Source organism: Canis aureus, chromosome 9, assembly GCF_053574225.1.
Source record: "Canis aureus isolate CA01 chromosome 9, VMU_Caureus_v.1.0, whole genome shotgun sequence".
In the NCBI taxonomy this organism is placed as follows: Eukaryota; Metazoa; Chordata; class Mammalia; order Carnivora; family Canidae; genus Canis; species Canis aureus.
This window is the reverse complement of record NC_135619.1, coordinates 59,280,352-59,301,725: the sequence shown is the minus strand read 5'-3', so window position 1 is coordinate 59,301,725 and position 21,374 is coordinate 59,280,352. Positions and strand designations below refer to the sequence as shown.

At 36.0% G+C, this 21,374-nt stretch overlaps 1 long non-coding RNA gene across 1 annotated transcript in view; it reads right to left on the bottom strand.

Annotated features, from left to right (window-relative positions):
• Positions 1–633: 633 nt before the first annotated feature.
• Positions 634–21,374, bottom strand: part of LOC144320173 (uncharacterized) — a 46,136-nt gene continuing 25,395 nt past the window's right edge. The window contains exons 2-3 of the long non-coding RNA XR_013385737.1: positions 20,411–20,616; positions 634–726 (exon numbers count right to left, since the gene is read on the bottom strand). This is a non-coding gene — a long non-coding RNA (uncharacterized LOC144320173). The remainder of the gene's footprint in view (positions 727–20,410; positions 20,617–21,374) is intronic.

The following is a 21,374-nucleotide window of genomic DNA, read 5'->3' as shown; positions in this document are numbered from 1 at the left end:
AAAATATCAATATATTAGCATTTGCATTGTTATCATTGTAATGTAATTTTGTAAAACTCACCAATAACAAAAATGCAAGTTAATAAAGGAAAAAGATTCTGTCTGAAGATACCTTACAAAAGCCAAAAATAATTTTTTAAAAAATAATATGAAGAAATACATCTTCAGATATATCAAAGGTGATTCAAAAGTACCATAATTTTTTTCCAAAGATCTTACTTATTTACTTGAGAGAGAGAGAGTGAGAGAGAGAGCATTTTGAGGGGGTGGAGAGGTAGAGGGAGAAGCAGAGACACCACTGAACAAGGAGCCCATAATGGGGTGCTGGATCCCAGGACCCCAGGATCATGACCTGAGCCACCCAGGAGCCCCAGTACTATAATTTTTCTGAATCTCAATTTGATGGTATGCACCAACAAATGTTGAAAAAGTGTGTGCCTTCTGGTTCTACAATAAAACTTCTAACAATATATCTTGAGTAATCAGACAAATGTGCAAAGATATATGCATAAAGGATTTCAGTACAGTCTTGTTTATATTAACAGAAAACTGTAAAATATTAAAATACCTATCAATATAATTGTAGGTAAAGCCTTTTTACACTGAAATACTGTGCAACTGTATCTGAACTTGCCTGGTTCTCTAGATGTGAATTCTCATTTATTGGAAACACAAGGCCAGAAGAACACATTGAATGACGCCACAGTGATGTAATCAGCAAACGAACTGCAAAGCAAGAAAACAGAATGATAGCATGAGAACCAACAGATTAAAATTAAATTACCAGATATATTATCTAGAATGGAATTTATTTGGATTATTATGCAAATAAAGAACAAGAAGAAAACACTGAAAAAAAGGAAAACATTGATACAGTAAGCAGAGGGGTTTAAACATTGAATGATATTTGATTAGATTATAGAATTTATATTTTTTGAGAGAGAGGAGGGTGGTGGTGGAAGGGAAAGAGGGGAGAGGGGGAGAAAGAATACTGGAGCTTGATGCTGACACAAGGCTTGATTTCAGGACCCAGAGATCATGACCTGAACCAAAACCAAGAATCTGAGGCTTAACCAACTGAGCCACCCAGGTGCCCCTGATTACATTATGGGATCTTAATTAACTTGTTCAATGAGATGATGGTATTGGTATGCCTTTAAAAAGGAATCCATATCTTTAGAGATATTTGTAGATAAATAATATACGGTTGACCCTCGAACGGCACAAGTTTTAACTATGCAAGTCCATTTTATATATGAATGTTTTAAATAAATATGGTACACTATTGTAAATGTGTTTTCTCTTCCTTATAATTTTAATAGCATTTTCCTTTCTCTAGCTTACTTCAGTGCAAAATATGCTACATATAACATATAAAACACATGTGAACTGTTTATGTTATTGGTAAGACTTTTGGTCAACAGCAGGCTATTGGTAGTTAAATTTGGGGGGGGGGGACACAAAAGTTATACATGGATTTTCCATATTGTGGGGATGGGAGAGAGGTGTCGCTGTCTGAACCCCTGCATTGTTCAGGGGTCAACTATAATATCTGGCATTTATTTACAGCAATTCAATACTGGTGATGGAGGTGAGGAGGTGGGGTGTGGATAAAATATGATTGAGCTGATTATAGTTAAAGTTTTGGAATCAGAAAATGGGAGCTTTATTTTTGTAACATTTTAGGAAAAAATATTAAATATTTTAAGAAGTTTTAGAGCTAAATCAAAAAAGCACGACATATCACTAGATATAACATTGCCTTTTAGTTAAAATATACGATAGTAAGTACACATACATAAAAAACAGCTGAAAAGATATAGCAAATCTTAACAGTAATTATCTCTGGATGGTGGCATAAATAGATGGCACTAATTTCATTACACTTTTTAGTAATTTCTGACTTATTTTGCCAATACTAAATATAGAAGAAGGAACGTACACGATTTTGCTTTAAAATATGCCTTTTTATTAACTATATCTTTCCAATAAGCTGTCATCCAAAGCACTGTCCTCCTTGTGGCAAAAAAGAAAAAAAAAACAAAAACAAATCCTTTGGAGCTGCTTACTGAAAAGTTCACGCCGTCCCCAGCCTACCAAATGTCCTTCCCATGGCTGGAAATATCTCCCTTGGAAAGTGACAAGAAAAGCTGCCAAATTACTCTTCAATGGTCCAATTTTTTTTTCAAAACTACACACATCTACTCCCTTTCATTGACACATTTGCTCTTCAAAGTGCTAGCCAATTAACTTGGCCAGAGTTTACTGTCCTCATTTCATAGCTTTGGTTGGGGAAATATTCAGTCCCCTAAGGATTTCTGCATATGTTTAAGAGAACACAATTCATGTGGATTTAATAACTCTTGGGGGCCATTTTGCTTCCATTTGGGGGGACTCCATTCTACCTACTCCTAATTTTAATACCTACCTCTTTTTCTGAGGGACTAAGAAATCACATTTGAGGTTATTATTTACTGCATCTCACATTGCACCCTGTCATATTTCTTTTTTTTTCCCCTGTCATAATTCTTATACGGAATTGCAGATATTGTTCCTACCTAACATTTTAGGGTTATATTCCTTGTCAATTTTCTGTTCAGTGCCAGGCTGAAATTAATTTCCCGTATCTTGTACATCTCTCTGCAAAGTCCTAAATGCCTGTTTTTTCCTTCCTCTCCCCCCAGCCCCCTGTCCCCCATTCACTCCCATCATGAGCAATCCGTCTTTAAAATTTCAGCTAATTTGAGTTGCTGGAAATGACAACACAGGTGTTTTAGATTAGTAGGAAATTACTGATCAGATGTTGTAAGCTGACTAGTGGGCTTCTTGATACTACTACTCTGAATGGCTGATACACTGAGAGGGCCTCCACAATCCCGAATATGAATAATATATGCTCCATCCAAGTTCATCCAGCTCTCCCTAATGGCAGAGTGGCTTTTAATTAGTATGTCTCTACCATTTCAGTTATCTATTGCCTATGTTTTTTGACACAACGTGATCCACCCAAGTTTGTACAGCATAAGGTCATAAATCATGATTCCATCCTTTCTTGAAAATATATATGTTTGCTTTAGGTGGATGCAAAGAGCGAGTGGGTGAGCTTGGTGGCAGTAGATAAAACCTGGTAGTTTAGCATTTGGGGTCAGGTCAGATGTCCAAGAAGAAAATTTGCTGTTGAATGGGCATGATTCAAAATAAAAGTTCATAAGATTCTAGGCTAACCATTTTTGCAAGCCTATCTCAATTCTTGTTGAGGCTGAAAAACATCAAGAAATATATCTCTAGCAATACTTTATAGTTTCTCTCTGACTGTGACTGCTTGAGGATCTGAATTTCAACACACATGTTTCATCTCCAAAGCACAGAAGTTACATCTAGCTAAAATCCACTACATTCTCTTAAGAGAGAATTCCATTGGTCCTTGCATCTTACAAGCAAATGATTTACCAATACTTAAAAAGCATTCCAAAGTAAGAGATTTCTGTTATTTGCCCATTTTTTCAACATGTATGTTTGGTGGACTCGTGGTACCTAGGAAGTGGGCATTATGGTCTCCATTTTACACTTTTAGGACAGAGAGGTTAAGCTCTTAATTCAAAGTCACACAGCTGCTGAATGATCAAGATGACATTGAAGCCTGAAGTGCTGCTTCATCTTCAGAGCCCACTGACTCATACTGCTTTCCTGAAAACAAAATCTGAATGAACTACCTTAGGTTTGGATATATTAGTTCAAAGATGTCACTCTAGTGTGGTTTTAAGAAATAAAGCATTAGAGATGAAGTAACTCTCCTATTCAACTATAACCCCCAGACACATTCTCCTCCCCATCTTCTTGAAAGGTACTCATCTCACAAGTTTGGTTTTTACTTACAGTCCACTTTATATTTTCTATATAAGTAAAATAATTACATTTCCAGAAGAATATGTAATCTTGAGTGATTTTAATGAAGTAAAATAGTATATTTGAGGACCTTTTAGACTTTTTTAGTCAATATTATGTTTATTTTGAAAGCGTTTTCTTTTGGCCTCCTAGGCTTAGGAGTTGGGACCCTTTATAGAACTGTTTAAGAAGGATTTTGAAACTCTCTGAGGAGGATATGACCAGCTTCAAGTCACAGGTAACAAAATATGGTACAGGAGGCTCCTTCTCCATGTTTGCATGGAATGAAAAATGTTTTTCCAGGCTCAAGACAGAATTTGGCAAAAGCACCTGAGTTGGTACCTTTAGCATGGACATTTTTTTAAATTTTTATTTTTTTAATAATTTATGTTATGTTTTTATTATTATTTTTAGCATGAGTGTTCTTGAGCAGTGGGTGGATCAAGTGAGAATCAGGAAATGAAGAAAAAAAAAAAAAGATTGTGGATACCAAGGATGGATTTCAGCTGATAGACCAGTTTGTGAGAACAAGTGATGAAATCCTAAAAATAGTTATTAAGGTCTTCGGGAAAATCCTAATTTCTAGTCTTTTAAAAAGTGAAGTCTTAATGACAAAAATGTGGCCTTTCAGAAAATGTAAAAGTGACATTATTTGCAACCACAGCCTAGTGAAGCCTGTTTTATGTGAATTACTCACTGTTCACTCCCTTGGTAGATTTTCACTCCCTCCTTCCTTGAAGGATTTTCACAACATTAAGAGTGATTTATTATGCACACATCTTAAGGGTCAGCAAACATGTTTGCAAAGACTAGGTTACTCCTCACTGTGGATTCAAAGGTATGTGAGAATTAGATCATTTCTGTAGAACTTGGGCTCAGGTAGTGAGAGCTCGAGAAGAAAAATTGTGGATGTTGGAAGGTCAATACTGAAGAATCGAACATCAGTGTTAAAATGTTCTTTTCATAATTTTTAGTCACCTCTGCTGATATGCAAAATGTTCAGAAGCAAAGAAATTATTTTCACATACCACACATATGCCTCATTATGTTTCTGAAAGAAAAACGATATTTCATAGAACTTTCAACTCAGAGAAGTTAAGCCTCCTGATTCTTGGACCAGCCCTACATTGTTATGTTTCTGGCATCTTCTGAGCCACCTGTGCAATGTCCTAAGTTTTCATTTCACAAAACCTAAGCAGTCTTTTTATATGCTTAATAAAGTCAGACGTGGTGAACTTCAGGCTTTAGGGATAGAAGAATAGGGGAAAATTAGAGAGGAAAATGCATATGGAAAAAATAACACCGGGTTGTTATTCTAGCAAATGGTCACATTTGTTTTCAATATGGTTTTGAATTCGGTGTGCAAAATTGAAATTTGACTTTTCTTCGAAGTCACTTTCAACCCAACTATGAATGGAAGAAGTTATTGAAGGCCGCAGAGGAATATCCAGAACAAAGCAGCACTCAGATATGAGTAATTTCCAAGACATTACTTAGGTTAATTTGGTTACATTTTTCTCAAGGGTAAAATAAACATAGTAATAATTGCCATGGCCTGCTACAGAATATTTTCAGTGAAAAAACATTTTTTTTTATTCCAGCATTACAGGTAATGCCACTGTTATTTTAGTCAAAGCCTGGTTTTAGTTGAAGCTGAAGGCTGTGTGATCAGAAATGCCAGAAAATGAAAGGAAAGGGCAAAATCTTTGACTCCAGAAGAATAGGAACTCCGTGATGAAGAGGCTCCAGATCAACTTCTCCCTAGTGATATTTGCTAATCCTTTACTCTTTTATGTGCATTTATTTTTAGTCAAGATAGAACAAGAGTCAGCAATACTATATGAAAATTTCCCTTGACATAGGGAATTCCAAAGGGAAAAAATCTCTTTTGGTTTTTATTTTCTGTATCACTTTAAAGACCATCTTATGGATATTTTTCAATAGTAAATCAGATCAGCCTGAAAATACATTGGGAAAACAAGAAGGCTCAGCTGAAAATACATTGAGTGCATTTCATGATCCCCTCCCCAGACCAGGATGCAAAGCCAAACTGAGCTTGAGATTGGCTGAATGTCCTGGCATAAGAGCCTTGGCATTTGGCAGTTGAATTTCCAGACCCAAAGCTAAACTGGTATTTTGCTCTACAGTTTACTGTGATAGTTTGGGGAACGTGTATGTCAAGAAATAAACTGCCAACTTGAGTGCGCCTAATTGTGCAATTAGGTGAGCTATTGCAAACTTTATAGCGTTACTGGAAGAAAGCAATTACTTGCTACCATACAAATGTTATAAAATAGAACCAAAACCAAAAAAAAAAGTCTCCACAGCCAAAATGCGAGGAGCCTATCTTGCAGTCTGAGGCATTTAGAAATGTGGCACCCATTAGAAGGTTCTGAATGCCAGGGACCTGAGCTAGTGGAGAGTAGGGTATTTTTAGTATAAAAATTATATCAAAATGAAGCTCACACCTCTATCCTCAGCCCAGAACAACTGTGTGACCATTACACAGTAAACATTAATTGTAGGTTTGGAAAACTTCTCTAGGATGCTTGGTGGTAGCAACTGATTGGGTTGTAAAGATTGTCCATAGGTTTAAAGAATACGGTTCGATTTTCCAGGTTTTTTCCTATGCATTTAAGAAGAGTACCAGAGGGTTACAAATTTTACTTTAAACTCATCCTTATGTTTGCAATTCTGGATGCTACCAATTCTTTAACTTCTTTATGGAGGAGTTTAGCTCTTTGCTGCACATACACTTCTTCCCTCACACACAAACTAACATACACACTCTTGTACAGACACAGATTTCACCATAAATACTGGCAAAAGTAGTAAAATTGCATAATATAGTAGAAAGAGTATAATCTGACTGATATGGGAAGACCTGGTTTAAATCTGGGTTTAGCAGGTGTATAGATATGTTTATGGTAAGTGTGCATATCTGCAATTGCCTCATAGAGCAATGAGAATCAATAATCTTTATCTCACACAGGAATTATCCATAAACTTCTGCCTTTCTTCTCTGTCTTTTCAGACACTAAAATCTTAACTCCACACTAACCCTTTACTCCCATGCCTACCCACATTATGTTTTGTTTACATTACGCAATTAGGTACTCTGTTGTATCTCATTTAGTACTTTATCTTATCCATCCACACATTAGATGTGCAGAGCAGCTCTGAATAAAAGAGTGATAGACAAAGGCCCAATCTATTTTGCTCTGAATGTCATCAATCCTCTTGCTTTGGGACTTGCACTGTTTTATTTCCAAGATATTGAGAGAGCTTTGAGCATGCTCCAGAGTCATTCGCAGATATCATGTAGGAATTAAGATGCAAAATTCCATGTCAAATATTGCAAATTAAAACCCATATTTTTTCTAGGTTTTTTTAAGTTTTTATTGAAATTTTAGTTAATTCACATTCGATGTCCAACTCAGGAATTTTTAAAATAATAATACATATGGGCAAAGAAGTTTAATCTAATATTGAGAAGACATTTTTTCTAATATTTATTTATTTGAGAGAGAGAGAGAGTGTGTGTGTGTGCAAGAGCTGGGGGAGTTGGCAGATGGAGAAGAAGAGAGAAAATTTTAAGTAGACTCCCTGCTGAGCAGGACCAGAGAGCATGACCTTAGCTGAAATCAAGAGTCAGGTGCTTAACCAACTGGGATGCCAACACCTAGGTACCCTAAGAAGATACTTCTATATTTAAAACTCTCCTAGTATAAATTACTAGTTTTATAAGCTTGAAAGGAGAGAAACTAAATTTCCTTGTTAGTTACCAACAAAAATTTCTTGAAACCTAACATTCTTTTTTCAGAATAATCTAGATGCTGCCATGAATATGTATGCATATTGCATTTTTAAAGCTGTTATAAATTCAAATGATTACAATATAACATTTATAATAATTTTCTGGATATAGTAAAGATTTATATGTAAAGGCAAAAATAGCAAATACAATAGAATACAATTTGACAAATCTTTTTATACACTTGGAGTGGGATAACTTTCCTAGAATGATACTTAGGTCAGGATATTTTATTTTATATTTCTTTAATTAAAATTTAAATATTTAAAAAAGTCATTTAGCTAATATGTCTGTTATGTTTTTTACAGAAATTTTAAATCATTCTCAAAACAAATATAATTTTGGGGAAAACATTTATAGCACATATGGCAAACAGATTAAATATCTAATTTTTCAGTAATTATAAGAAATACATTATTATAAATCTGTAAGAAAGGGCTAATATGCTAATAGTGCCTAATGGAAAAAGAGCACAGCTCACATAAATGAAAGAAAATATCTCATAAAATTAAAAAAACATGTTTAATATTCATGACCAAAGGTTTGAAAATAAAAACTGATATTTTTTCTCCTATAAAGGTAGAAAGTATTAAATAATTGTCCCCACTGGAGGCAGAGGCAGGAAATGGACAGGCTTGTGTAAGGATCAATTTATCCAAACTATCTGGTTAACAATTTGGCAAGGTCTATGTACACTCAAATCGACATACACTTAAAGTTAGAAAGTGTTCTAGCGACTTGTCCTAGTAACAGTGCAATAAACACATAATTCCACAAAGATGGGTTTTACTTATGTTTAAAATAGCAAAATTTTGGAAATAAATTAAATTGCTACCAATTTGAGATTAATGTTTAAAATAGCAAAATTTTGGAAATAAATCAAATTGCTAGCAATTTGAGACTAATTATGCAAATACATATGGCAAATCCACATAGCACAATATTGCTCAGTTACAAGAAATGCAGAATGGGGAGCTCAGGTACCCAGTAACACGGAGTAAGCACACTCTTCCCTATCTTTCCCTTTGACACAACTATAAAATTTGTACAGAATGGATGGAAAAGTAATTTAAGAAATCTAAACTGTGAATAGCAGCAGACTATTGTTGAAGAGGACCAGAATTCATTCAGGTGCCACCCAATTGTTTAGAGTTCATCTTTTTCTCTCACTTCTCATATCCTCCAGCCTGATTGCAGGCAGGCAAAACCCCAGGTGCAGACAGAGAACCAGGGAAAATCCTCTGGTTCTGGCTCTAGTTGCAGGAAAAGGAACTTCTAATGATCCAAGAGAATACAGAAATCCCTTGTTTTTGTTTTTGTTTGTTTTTGCTTTCTTTCTTTCCTTTCTCTCATATCTCAGCTTCCAAGTAATCCTTTGGTAATATGAAAGAGGCCCACTGGAAGGAATAAAACCTCTCAACTGGGGAAACCTTCACCCTGATCCAGAGAGTTTTGATTCTCAACAAGTCAAGGGGAATCCCTGTAGCTTTCTGTCTCTCTCTTGCTACTTGATCCTAGACATGAGATCCTTTGCAGAAGCAAAGAGCCAAGTGATATAATTGAAGGCCCAACTATCTTTGCCCAATGAACTGAAAAGAGGATCCTTAGGGAACCGGTAAGTACCAAGGAGATCCTGAAAGGGAGAGCTCAGAAAAGGGTCTTTACAATGTAGTCTATAAATACTGGGGATAGTGGAGCATGTGACTCTTGATCTCAGGGTTGTAAGTTCTAGCCCCACATTGGATGTAGAGATTACTTAAAAAAAAAAACAACCGGGATAACCCATACCTATGCACGAATAAATCTAATTCTGATTAGCATATAATAGTGTTAAAGGATTGGATAATCAGATAAACAACCATCCAGATACCAGACTGAGTACTGAATGGTCAAAGACCTAAATACATGGAGAAAGAAACTGTGCAAATGGTTTGGAAAACTCAACATAATGAAATAATTCAATTCCCCATAGATTTATCTACAGATTTAACACAATTATAATTAAAATACCGGAAGGAAATATGTGTATTTTTTTTCTTCAATAAAAACAAACCAATTCTAAATTTTTTTTTTAAAGATTTTATTTATTTATTCATGAGAGACACAGAGAGAGAGAGTGGGAGAGAGAGAGGGAGAGAGAGAGAGAGAGGCAGAGGGAGAAGCAGGCTCCATGCAGGGAGCCTGATGTCAGACTCGATCCCGGGTCTCCAGGATCATGCCCTGGGCTGAAGGTGGCGCTAAACTGCTGAGCCACCCGGGATTCCCAACCAATACTACACTTTACATGAACTTTCAAAGGTACTAGAGTAGCTAAAACAAGTTTGAAACAGAAGAATAAATTTGAATAAATTACATTACCTGATTTTAAGACTTAATTTGAAGCTACTGTAATCAAGGTACTGTGGTATTTTTGAAGAAATAGCTAGATAGATGAATGGAACTGAATAGAGTCCAGATGTAAACACACATAAATATGGGCAATTGACCTTTTGCAAATTGCAAACACAATTCAAGAGAAAGAATCATTTCAATGAATGATAGAAAAATCAAACATACATATGCACAAAAATAAACTTTGTCCTAAAATTCATTCCTCTTACAAAATTAAATCAAGATAGAAAAATGTATCCAAATATAAAAGATAAAACTTCTGGAAGAATATATAAGGGAAAACCTTCTTGCCCCGGTCCAGACAGAGATACTAGACATAAAAACCAAAACAAAATCCATAAAAAGAAAACATTAGCAAATTTAACTAAAAACATAACAAAAAATTTTCCACTGTGAAAAAGAGTATTAAGGGGGATCCCTGGGTGGCGCAGCGGTTTGGCGCCTGCCTTTGGCCCAGGGCGCGATCCTGGAGACCCGGGATCGAATCCCACATCAGGCTCCCGGTGCATGGAGCCTGCTTCTCCCTCTGCCTATGTCTCTGCCTCTCTCTCTTTCTCTCTCTGTGACTATCATAAATAAATAAAAATTAAAAAAAAAAAAAGAAAAAGTATTAAGGAATTAAAAAGACAAGCTATTAACTGGAAAAACATTTACAAATCACATCTCTGACAACTTGTATTCCAAATATATAAAGAACTTTCAAAATTCAACAGGAAAAAAATTTAAAAAAAACCTCAGTTAAATAAAAGACAAATGTTTGAATATACACTTTACCTAAGGAGAAATAAAGATAGCAATTAAGTACATTAAAAGATGTTCAACCTCTGAAGCCACTAGAATACCTCCACATATTTGCATAGCTAAAATTTTAAAAATGACAATAATACAATTTTAAAAATGGATAATACTAAGTGGTAAGAAGAAAGGAGAGCAACTGGAATTCTCATATATTGCTGATGGGAATGCAAAATGTTACAGCCACTTAGGGAAATAGCTTTTCAGTTTCTTATGAAATTAAATATACACTTACTATTAGACACAGCTGTGGCATACCTGGGTATTTACCTTAGGAAATTAAGTATTCTGGTTACAGAAAAATATGTAAATGAATGTCTATGGTGTCTCTGTTCATAATCACCCAAAATTGGAACCAACTTACACACTCTTCAAGAGATGAAGGCTTGTGAAGAAACTGTTGCATCCATACAATGAAATCCTCTTCAGTAATACATGTGAATGAACAACTGACACATATAATCACTTGGGTGAATCTAAAGGTATTATGCCATGGGAAATAAGCCAGCCTCAAAATTCTGTATGTTTTCATTTGAATTATGTTCTTGATAATACAAAGCTATAGTGGACAGAGAACACATCAGCATTTGCCAGGAGTTAGACATGAGGGTGACTAAAATGTGTGGTCTGAGTGAGCCTTGTAGGCAACGCCACTGTTTTGTATCCTGATTATCATGGGATTATGTAAACCTACCCATGGGTTAACACTTAAAGAATTGTACACCAAAAAAAAGTCAAGTCAATTTTATTCTATGATAATTTAAAAATAAACTTAATTTTTAAAGCGGCAGATATAGATATTTTCATCAATCATATTTGCAATATGCTATTAAATAAAAGCACTCTACACAGCAATATATATGTTATACATAGTCCCACTAGTATAAAATATGTAGGTACATTAATATAAATACAGAAAAAAATGCACACACATTTACTCATACAATGTCTGGAAAATATATACCAAATTGTTAATATTGGGGGGCACCTGGGTGGCTCAGTGGTTGAGCATCTGCCTTTGGCTCAGGTGGTAATCATGGGGTCCTGGGATCAAGTCCTGCACCAGGCTCCCTGCAGGGAGCCTGCTTCTTCCTCTTTCTATGTCTCTGTCTCTCTCTCTGTGTCTCTCATGAATAAATAAATAAAATCTTTTAAAAATTGTTAATAACAGTTATATCTTTTCATTTCTTCACATTTTTTATGATTTGCAATTCAAAAGCATACTAAAATCTGAGCAGAAATATTTCCTTAAAAGGATCTTTCCCACACCAACTCTTATTCATGTAACACAATTTCACACAGTATCTTTGTTATGTATAAAATCAAATTAAAAACTCTGTCATGTTTGGATAATAACCACAAAGTTAAATACATTAAAACCAGGAAAAAGTAGGTTTTTATTAAATACCAATATACAATGGGTTTATACACTAAAGTTATAAACATTGTCTTAGAAGCAACCAAGCAATTAGGAGGGGAGCTATAGATAAAGGAAGTAGAAGGATTATCTGTTTTGGAGGAGGGTAAAATCTTATTTTGTGATACCTGTTGATAAAAATTACCGGAATAGAAATCTGAGCTCTTTACAGACTAATGAATCTGTATAAGTAGTTTGCTGAGAGGAGAAAGATAGGAGAGGAAATAAAGATGTGAAGGGACACATTGCTTCTAGGGCATATAAAGTATAAGAAGATTGTATAGAGAAAGCGGCACGACTTATCTCTGATTTTTCCATCCTCTTTCCCTTTAAAGGCAATGGTCCTCATAATGAGAAAGGTAAATCAAATACTTAAGAGGAAGTAAATCCCAGGATTAGAGAGATGTTTGTAAGAGAGCAACAGGTACATTTAATGAGTTCAGATTTCAAGGGCCGAGTACATACTAACATAATTTGTGGCTGGGATTACTGATACACTGTCAATATTTCAAGGCATTATCAAATACCAGAGATAAGCAAATATGCCAAATTTTAATAAAGTAGTAAGAGATTAATTTTGAACTTCATAAACCAGTAATCTTGTTGTCAGTATTTCAAGGATTCTTGAAAGACTCATTAAGTAGACATTTGGGGAGTAGATGGCAAAGAAAATAGAGATGTGGATAGGATAACAGAGATTCAAACAACAGTTACAAAGCATTCGTTTAAAGGCATTGTTTTAGGTGCAGTGTATGTGAAAGAGATATAAAAATGAAAATAACAAATCATTATGTTCTTTAAACCCCAAGGCATTTTTTTAAAGATTTTATTTCTTTATTCATGAGAGACACACAGAGAGAGAGAGAGAGGCAGAGACACAGGCAGAGGGAGAAGCAAGCTCCCCCCTGGGAGCCTGATATGGGACTTGATCCTGGATCACAGGATCATGACCTAAGCTGAAGGCAGACACTCAACCACTGAGCCACCCAGGCATCCCAACCTCAACACATTTTTAATAACATTTCATTTTAATCCACTGAGCCACCTGCACCCCATGATTTGTTAACCTCAAAAATAAAATCCTTAGGTATTTAACAAGCAAAATGAGTTTATTCAGATACAACAGAGAATTGCAATTTAGGAAAAGCAAGCTATGGCAAAAACATAGGAGCATCTGAAGAACGAAGAATAAGAACATTCTCTTTCAGAGGTAAGGGGGACATTGGAAATGCTGTCATAAACAAAAACTCCATTGGAGTAAAGTGAGAGCTCCAATTAGAGTAGCTTTTCATTTATTTTGTTGTGACAGTTTCTTATTGGCTGGGCTGTTGCTGGAGGAGGAGAAAAACATTTCTCCCTCTTACTGGGGTAGCAAAGTAGCTAAAATAGTATCTTTTGCAATGTATGTCTCTTCTGAAGCATGAGGTCTACAGTTGAGGAGTGGTAGAGCACGGGAGAGCTCCTCTTCTGGTTTCCCAGCTCCCTTTTGAAAGAAGTTTCCTTTTATTAATTGTCACAGATTAAATAACAGTATCTGTAAGTAGAGTTTTATGAAATAAAACACAAAAAGGCAGAAGGAGTTGTTTTATGCATCTCCGCCTATGAAGAGTAAAGCTATTGGCTAGAAATATTCAGGGGCACTCTGTGACCTCCCCATCCACATTCCCTATTTCCATACCAATGACTGAATCAAGACCTCCCTCTAGATCATTAGAGCCATAAGATGCCCTTCAGCAACAATCATCAGGAATCTTTGAAAAAAATAAATGTTGATTATTTTTAAGTCTTTGAAATTACATAGCATAGCAGGGGCCACACAGTGAGGTTGTGAGGATTGAGAGAGAGAGAGAAAAAGGGAGTTGCAAAAGGGTCTGAGGTTCTGCTTTTATGGAGGTTGAGGATGCAGGCCTAGAGTTTCATGGGCTCACTCTTTATTGGTGAATTTAAAACAAAAGAGGTAATTTAAAGCCTGGAGAAGAGAAAAAAAACAAATGGCCCAGATGTTCAGTTATCTAAATCAACCAGGATCTCTAAAACAAAGGAGCCTCAGAGGGAGAAAGTGGGTGACTGGCAAGGTGTTTATTGGGATGCCTTTTTGAAATGGGCCCGGCAATCAAAACTTAAGTCAGGCACTTGCAATGCAAAAAGCAAAACAAAACAAAACAAAACAAAACCTGTTCAGGGCTTACACTTTGACAGTGGATAGAGAGTCCTTTCACTGTAGACTGAGTAAGAGAAAATGTTTTGAGAATATGTGGTTTGGAATGAGGAAAATCTGGACATAGTGGGCTGAGGTAATAACTGTCTTTGGAGTTAATTACCTTCTGCATGGGATGATGGAAGAGGAAGGGGAAATGAGGGGCATCACTGAGCTATTTTGCAGAAAGAACATGATAAATCATTAAAAATATTCAGGTAAAAATATTTTCGAGTAGATCTTCTTTTGGACCTGTCATTTTTGATGATTATTGACATAGAAACCTATTGATGAAACAAAAGTAATAAACTATAAGGTGTTTTACTTAAAATAGGCCCATTTATGCTATATGCTAACATGAAAGAAAGAAAAGGAAGGAAGGAAGGAAGGAAGGAAGGAAGGAAGGAAGGAAGGAAGGAAGGAAGGAGAAAGAAAGAGAAAAAGAAAGAAGAAAGAAAGAAAGAAAGAAAGAAAGAAAGAAAGAAGAAAGAAAGAAAGAAAGAAAGAAAGAAAGAAAGAAAGAAAGAAAGAAAGAAAGAAAGAAAGAAAAGACTGCAAATTTCAGTGGCCTAGCATAATAAATGCCCTCACTCACATTACACAACCAATGTAGATCAGTGAGAGACACTTCTGTGGTCAGTGACTCAAGGTCTTGGGCTAATAAAACTCCAATATTATACAACATCACCATTTAGAGCACAAGGACTCTAACATTCCTGTGTCAGAGGAAGAAACAACTTGAAGAATCCTATTTTCTTGCTTGTACTTTGCTTCAGAAGTGCGATGTATCACTTAAACTTCCAGACTAATGTCTAGAAGCAGTTATATGGTCTTGCCTAATGGAAAGGAGGCCCAGAAACATCAAAAAAAGCACATGGATTCTCAGGGAATGAACTATAGCTCTACCACAAGAAATCAGAGTTAGAGAAATGAATTTATGAATCACTAACATAAAGTTGTTGCTGGGGCTGTGGAAATAAATGAGATAACTCAGGATGAGACCTGTGATAGAGGCAGGAATCATATTTACTCCAGGAAAACAAAGCCAAGGAAGGGAATTGATACAGACAAGGATGAAGTGGTGTGCTAGGGGAGACTCCAGTCAAGGAGGTCAAAAAAAAAGAAAGTTTCTTACAGTGGGAGGGTTTCAGCAATCAAATGCAGTTAAGGAATCAAATTGTAAAATGTCAGAGAGGAAGCCTTTGGATCTCTCACCTGTAGGTTCAGAGGAAATACTTTAAAAGAAAAATTTGAGAAGAGCCTTGAAGATGACATACGTATTTCAGACCTTGGAGAAGTACATGATAGTGAGGAAGTGAAGACAATGAATACAATTTTCATTTTCTCTTGGTAAACACCTACAGCAAATCTCAACAATCTTAGTCCTTAGGTAAATGTCTTCCCTTCTCCTGAATTCAATTGTGTGTTTTATAAAATAAACAAGAGCTTAATTCTGTGCTTGCTTCCAGTTCTGGAAGTACTAACACTAATAATAGTGGCATTGACAGTAATAACTATGAACTATTTATTGTCAAGAGCTTATGAGGTATTGTGCTAGATGCTTTCCATGTACTACCTGATGCATGATTACATTGATATTTTATATTTTAAAGATTTTATTTACTTATTTATTTACTTACTTATTTATTTGAGAGAGAGAGAGAGAGAGCCCAAGCTGGGGGAGGAGCAGAGGAAGAGGGAATAACAGACACCCTACTGAGCTCAGAGCCTGATGTAAGACCTGGAGATCATGATCTGGGCTAAGTCAGATATTAACTGACTGAGCCACCCAAATACCTTATATTCTTATTTGAAAGAAGAGACTCGTGAAATTTAGATTAAATGACTTCCCCAAAGTCACACATTTATTATGGGGATAAGTTTGGATTATAGCCCAAGTCTGTCTATTTCAAAGTCATATATTTATTTATTCATAATTAATGGCAGATTAGGTACATAGCAAAGTTCTACCTCTATCTTGATATATTTGAATTATGATATCCTTGTTTATAAGTTGTCAAAATATGGATGATTGTATTAATATATAATTGAACAATTGAACAACTACTTATAAAACATGTTGATTAGCAGATCAATGATGAACTCTAACATTTGACTCTGTCCCCTTCAAAATTTCAACTAATGACTTCAATGAGCACAGGTTAGCACTGATAAGTGGCTGTTGAATCTAGCCACTCTGTGGAGGGAACAATTTTGTTAAGTCTGGGACTTTTGAGGCTGCCTACGTAGAAAGTAGAGTTGACCAACTTAATACTTCTACTGAAAAAGACCCAAGGATTTAGTTGGCTGCAAGCTCAGGGCAGACAAGACAATCATGCGTTGCTATTTACACTAATGTGCCCAAAAAAACTGAGTGAAAGGATATCGACAATCCCATCGAATGTGGTCTGAACTGAATAGAAAATACTTGGACTTAAAATATTGGCACCACATTTTAAGAGTAACACTAAAAACCTGTGGATTGTTCCATAGAGAATTATCAGAATTATCTAGGCATTAGAAGCCACATCACATGGAAAAAGACTAAAGACGCTGAAAATATTTCATTTGGCAAAGATAAAGCTCGAGGAATTGCAAACTTTTGAAGAACTACCCTAAGAAGATATTGCAAAAGTTCGAAAAATGTCTTCTTTTATTGAGCTTAAGAAGGCATTTTGTAGCTTTCAACTTCAGTCTCTGTCCATCCTCTGGAGTTAGATAAAATAAATCAGATATGTAAATTATAGCTACCCTATAGAAATGAGCTGCTATTAAAATAACCAAAGTTTTTAGAGTACTATATAACTAAGATGACTATTTTATTTCTTTTCCAAACAAGGTCACTCTGGAGAGCAAAAATGGTGTTACCAATAATTGTCCTGAAAATACACTGGGACTCTAAGGAAAACTGAAATTCTCTGTCTTACTGAAATTTTGCTGCTATTTTGTATAGTGCATCTGATAATAATGATTAGCTTTTCCTTTTACAGGTGAGAGACCTGAGGTATAAAAGCTTACCGCAAATCACACTGTTACATGTGCCCATCAGAATTCAAATTCAACCCTAATGTCGAGTCTGCTTGATGCCACAGCTCAAAAGTTATAGCCTTCTTATTAATACATTCTTATTCTGGGGAATTATTTTCCTGAAGTCCTGAAATCACCTTTTTTTTAGAAAAAAGTGGAAGAAATGTTCACATTCTACAGAGGGTTAGATTTTAAATATGCCACATTTTATGAGTTATGGTCTAAAATGGAATTATATCAGCTTTTATAGCTGGGCTATAGTCCCCAGACAGTCAGTCATAAAGTAATCTAGTTCGTTCTTTCTTTCTTTCTTTCTTTCTTTCTTTCTTTCTTTCTTTCTTTCTTTCTTCTTTTTCTTTCTTTTTGTAATCTAGTTATTTCTGTCAAGGTATTCTATAGATGTGATTCAAGCCACAATCAGTTGTCTTTAAGTAAGAGAGATTACAGTAGATAATCTGCAGGTTGGCGGGGCTGATTCAAACAGTTGGAAGATCTTAGTACAGAACTGAGACTTTCCAGAAGAAATTCTACTTTTAGGCTGAAATTTCAGCTCATTCCAAGCTCATCCAAGACTGTAAGTCGTGTCTTACAGATGTTAGGCTTACGTAGTTAACCCCTCTTGCCACATGGCCACTTCTTAGCAATGAATCTCTTAATATATATTTTCTATGGGCTCTCTTTCTCTGATTAATACAGGGGCCATATACTCAAACCAGTGGAAGTGGTAAGGGGGCAGAAACAGAATTTAACATTAGTGAAGTTTCTTCCAGGTAGGTAAGCAAAGTGATCAAAGGCAAGGTGGTCTGTGGTCAAGATTCAGGCACCGGTTAGGTGAAGGGACTGTCTCTAGTCTCCAGAGATAGAACTAATAAGATTAAGATTTAGATGGCAACCTTCATGCTAGGAACTGAAGAAGATGCTCTTCATCCCCATCCAAAGTTCCTTGCCCTCATCGCTTCAGTAATATAGGCTAGACTTTCATCTGCTCATCCTTCCTCCTCCCTTCCTATCTACCTTCCTTCCCTCCTTCCTGTGAACTCAATGAAGTTTCTAGATCCTACTTTGCTGCTTTTAGGCCAGGTCAGAAGTACAGGGGAGTCAACATCCTTAGGGAGCAGCACTCACCCAACAAGCTAGAGGTGCTGGTTCATTTGTCCCTCATTTCTTGGGAGTGATAACGCAGAGATTCGTGTTTAACATGGACTTTTAAAAATTCCCAGAAATAGCTAATGGTAAGCACAGTATATGCAGGTGCTGCCCTGATGAAACTATCATTTCATTTTTTCTGAAGCCTTCAATGAGGTTTCAAGGCTGTGTCCTCTACATTATAGAATCCTAGAGCAGGAAAGCATCTCACTTCTTCTCTGTCCCTTTTAGCCTCTAGTTTCTCCACCTACCCACAGTGGTGACTTGGTTATTAATGAATGCTTTATTGATCATTCATTTTCCCAATCACTTTCTAATGCCTCTGGCAGTGCTTCCATAGTTTTAGCACAAAACTATGTGTACTTGCATTCATATTTCCAGATCTATTTCTCATAAAATTCAAAACTAAGAAAAAATGAGTTAGTGGAACAGAAACTTTCAATAAGAAGAGAATAGAAATGTTCTGATACAAAGAAGTCATGGATAAGAATTCAAGGCCATTAAGCAGGGTGGGCTGTGGCATTTGGAGCAATATGGGAAGTACTAGTGAATGCTGGGTTCTGTGGTCTAAGCTAAGCACATGTGGGTAGTAAATATGAGACATGAGTTCTGCAGGTCAAGAGATTTAGATCCTCAGCACAGTTTCTGGAACATGGTAAGATAGTGAATTAGATTGAACTGTCAATGCATATTCTGCTTTGGGATTTAATGGTATTGCTTAGCCTACAAACTAGGCCAGTGTGAAAAAGAGAGAAAAAGAGAAGTGATCTTTAAGTTTTCTTCCAACTTTTAAGATTCTATGCTATTCCAAAGAACACAAACCTTGAAACCTTGGAAAAGCTTCATGAAGGTGAACTAAAAGTACTATGAGGTAGGATTCATGTATATTTTGTTCACTGTTGACTATCTGTGCTGGGCAATAGTATGTCTTCATGCTTTGAATAAGCTCATACTTTGAATGAGTAAAAACACCACATAGAAATATAAGATTCATTTCTTGCACACTTGATCCCATGTGAAAACTCTCTTTCCAGGCAAAGAACCATTGTCCCATTTATATTAACCTTTAGTGGCCCAATTTTAATATCTTTATCACTCATAACTAAATACTTCCTTTTTTCCCTTTTTTAAAAAGAGTTTAAAACATTTTTTATTGACACAGAGAGGGAGCATAAGCAGATGGAATGGCAGGCAGAGGGAGAGGGAAAAGCAGGCTCCCCTCCTAGCAGAGAGCCCAATGTGGGGATTGATCCCAGGACCCTGAGGTCATGACCTGAGCTGAAGGCTGTTGCTTAACCAACTGAGCCACCCAAGTACCCCATATCTAAATACTTTTACAGTTTTCTTCTATGATTTGATGACACAGGTGACAGAGTCTACCATCCCAAGTTCAAATCCATTCTTTGCTTAGAGTGTATCTCAAGATAGTCAATCTAATTTGTCTGCCTGGACTTCAGTTTACTCCATTAACGTTTATAAAAGAGAACATAGTAATAGTACCTACCTTTCAAGATGTTGAGAGAAATAAATTGCTTAGAATAACATCTCACATCAAGTTATCACTCAAAAAATGTAATGACTCATAGTACTATATGTATCCACACTTTCATTCCAAATTTTGTTGACATACTTTTCTGATTTTTACCAATATGCTTAAGTAAAATAGGTTCTAATTTTTAAGAAGCATGATACATACAATCCTGGGAAGATACGGAGATTATTATAACTTTCATCTCACCTACAAGATGTAAAACAGCAATATTGCATCTGGAAGTGAGAGCCAAGCAGGTTAGAGGATGTTGAATTGCAGATCGTTTCTGAGTTGCCGTTGAGTTGATCTTAAAAGTCAAGGCAGGCTCTGACTACTGATGAGCCTACTTTGAGTAGGATGATGCTAGTTTTCAAAAATTATGTTGGGCATGAATAAAATGTTCACAGCCTGACCTGAGAAGAAAATAAAGATAATGGTGCTCTGAGGAATGGAAGGCGGACATTTTCCATCATATATTTCCTTACTCAGCAGGTACATATCCCTTCCATGCATTGATAATGCTTAGTACTAATACTATTTTCAGTTCTGTCATGGGAAATCTGTAAGTCCTGTAACCCAAACCCATGAGCCAGCCCTGAGAGAATTGCCCTCCACTGAGCATGTAACCTGTAGAGTTTTTCCTTCTATCAGTGTTTGGAAAAGAAGGGATCAGTCGAGCAAGAGTGACCTATCATAGGAACAACCCAAGGAATACGCTCTGAGGGTAAGAGGCCTGGCCCCTTAAGCAGTTTACTTCTTTTTGAGAGAAAATACCAAAATACATCCACCAACAATGATTTTTCTGGTACTTAAGGAAATGATACTCTAATTAGAAATAAAATAGTTTCACCAGCAGGTATAATTAAGGAAATCTCATTGAGGGAATCTAAAATTGAGGAAGGCCTTCCAGTTTCCTGTAATACAGTCACGTGAAGACTGGCAGGCAAAAGAGCCAGTGATCTCCCTCACCCCCTCATCCCTCAATAATTTGCCAGATCTGTTCTTAATCCTGCCATCAACCTCCAAAATGGAGCTGCTTTTACCCCAGAAGAGCATCTATATAGCCATATTATATTTTAAGTCTTTACTCTGCTTTAAATATAAGCATGGATATAGAAACCAAGCTCCAGAATCGTTATCTCAAAAAGGAATAAGATGAAATGTCAATGGG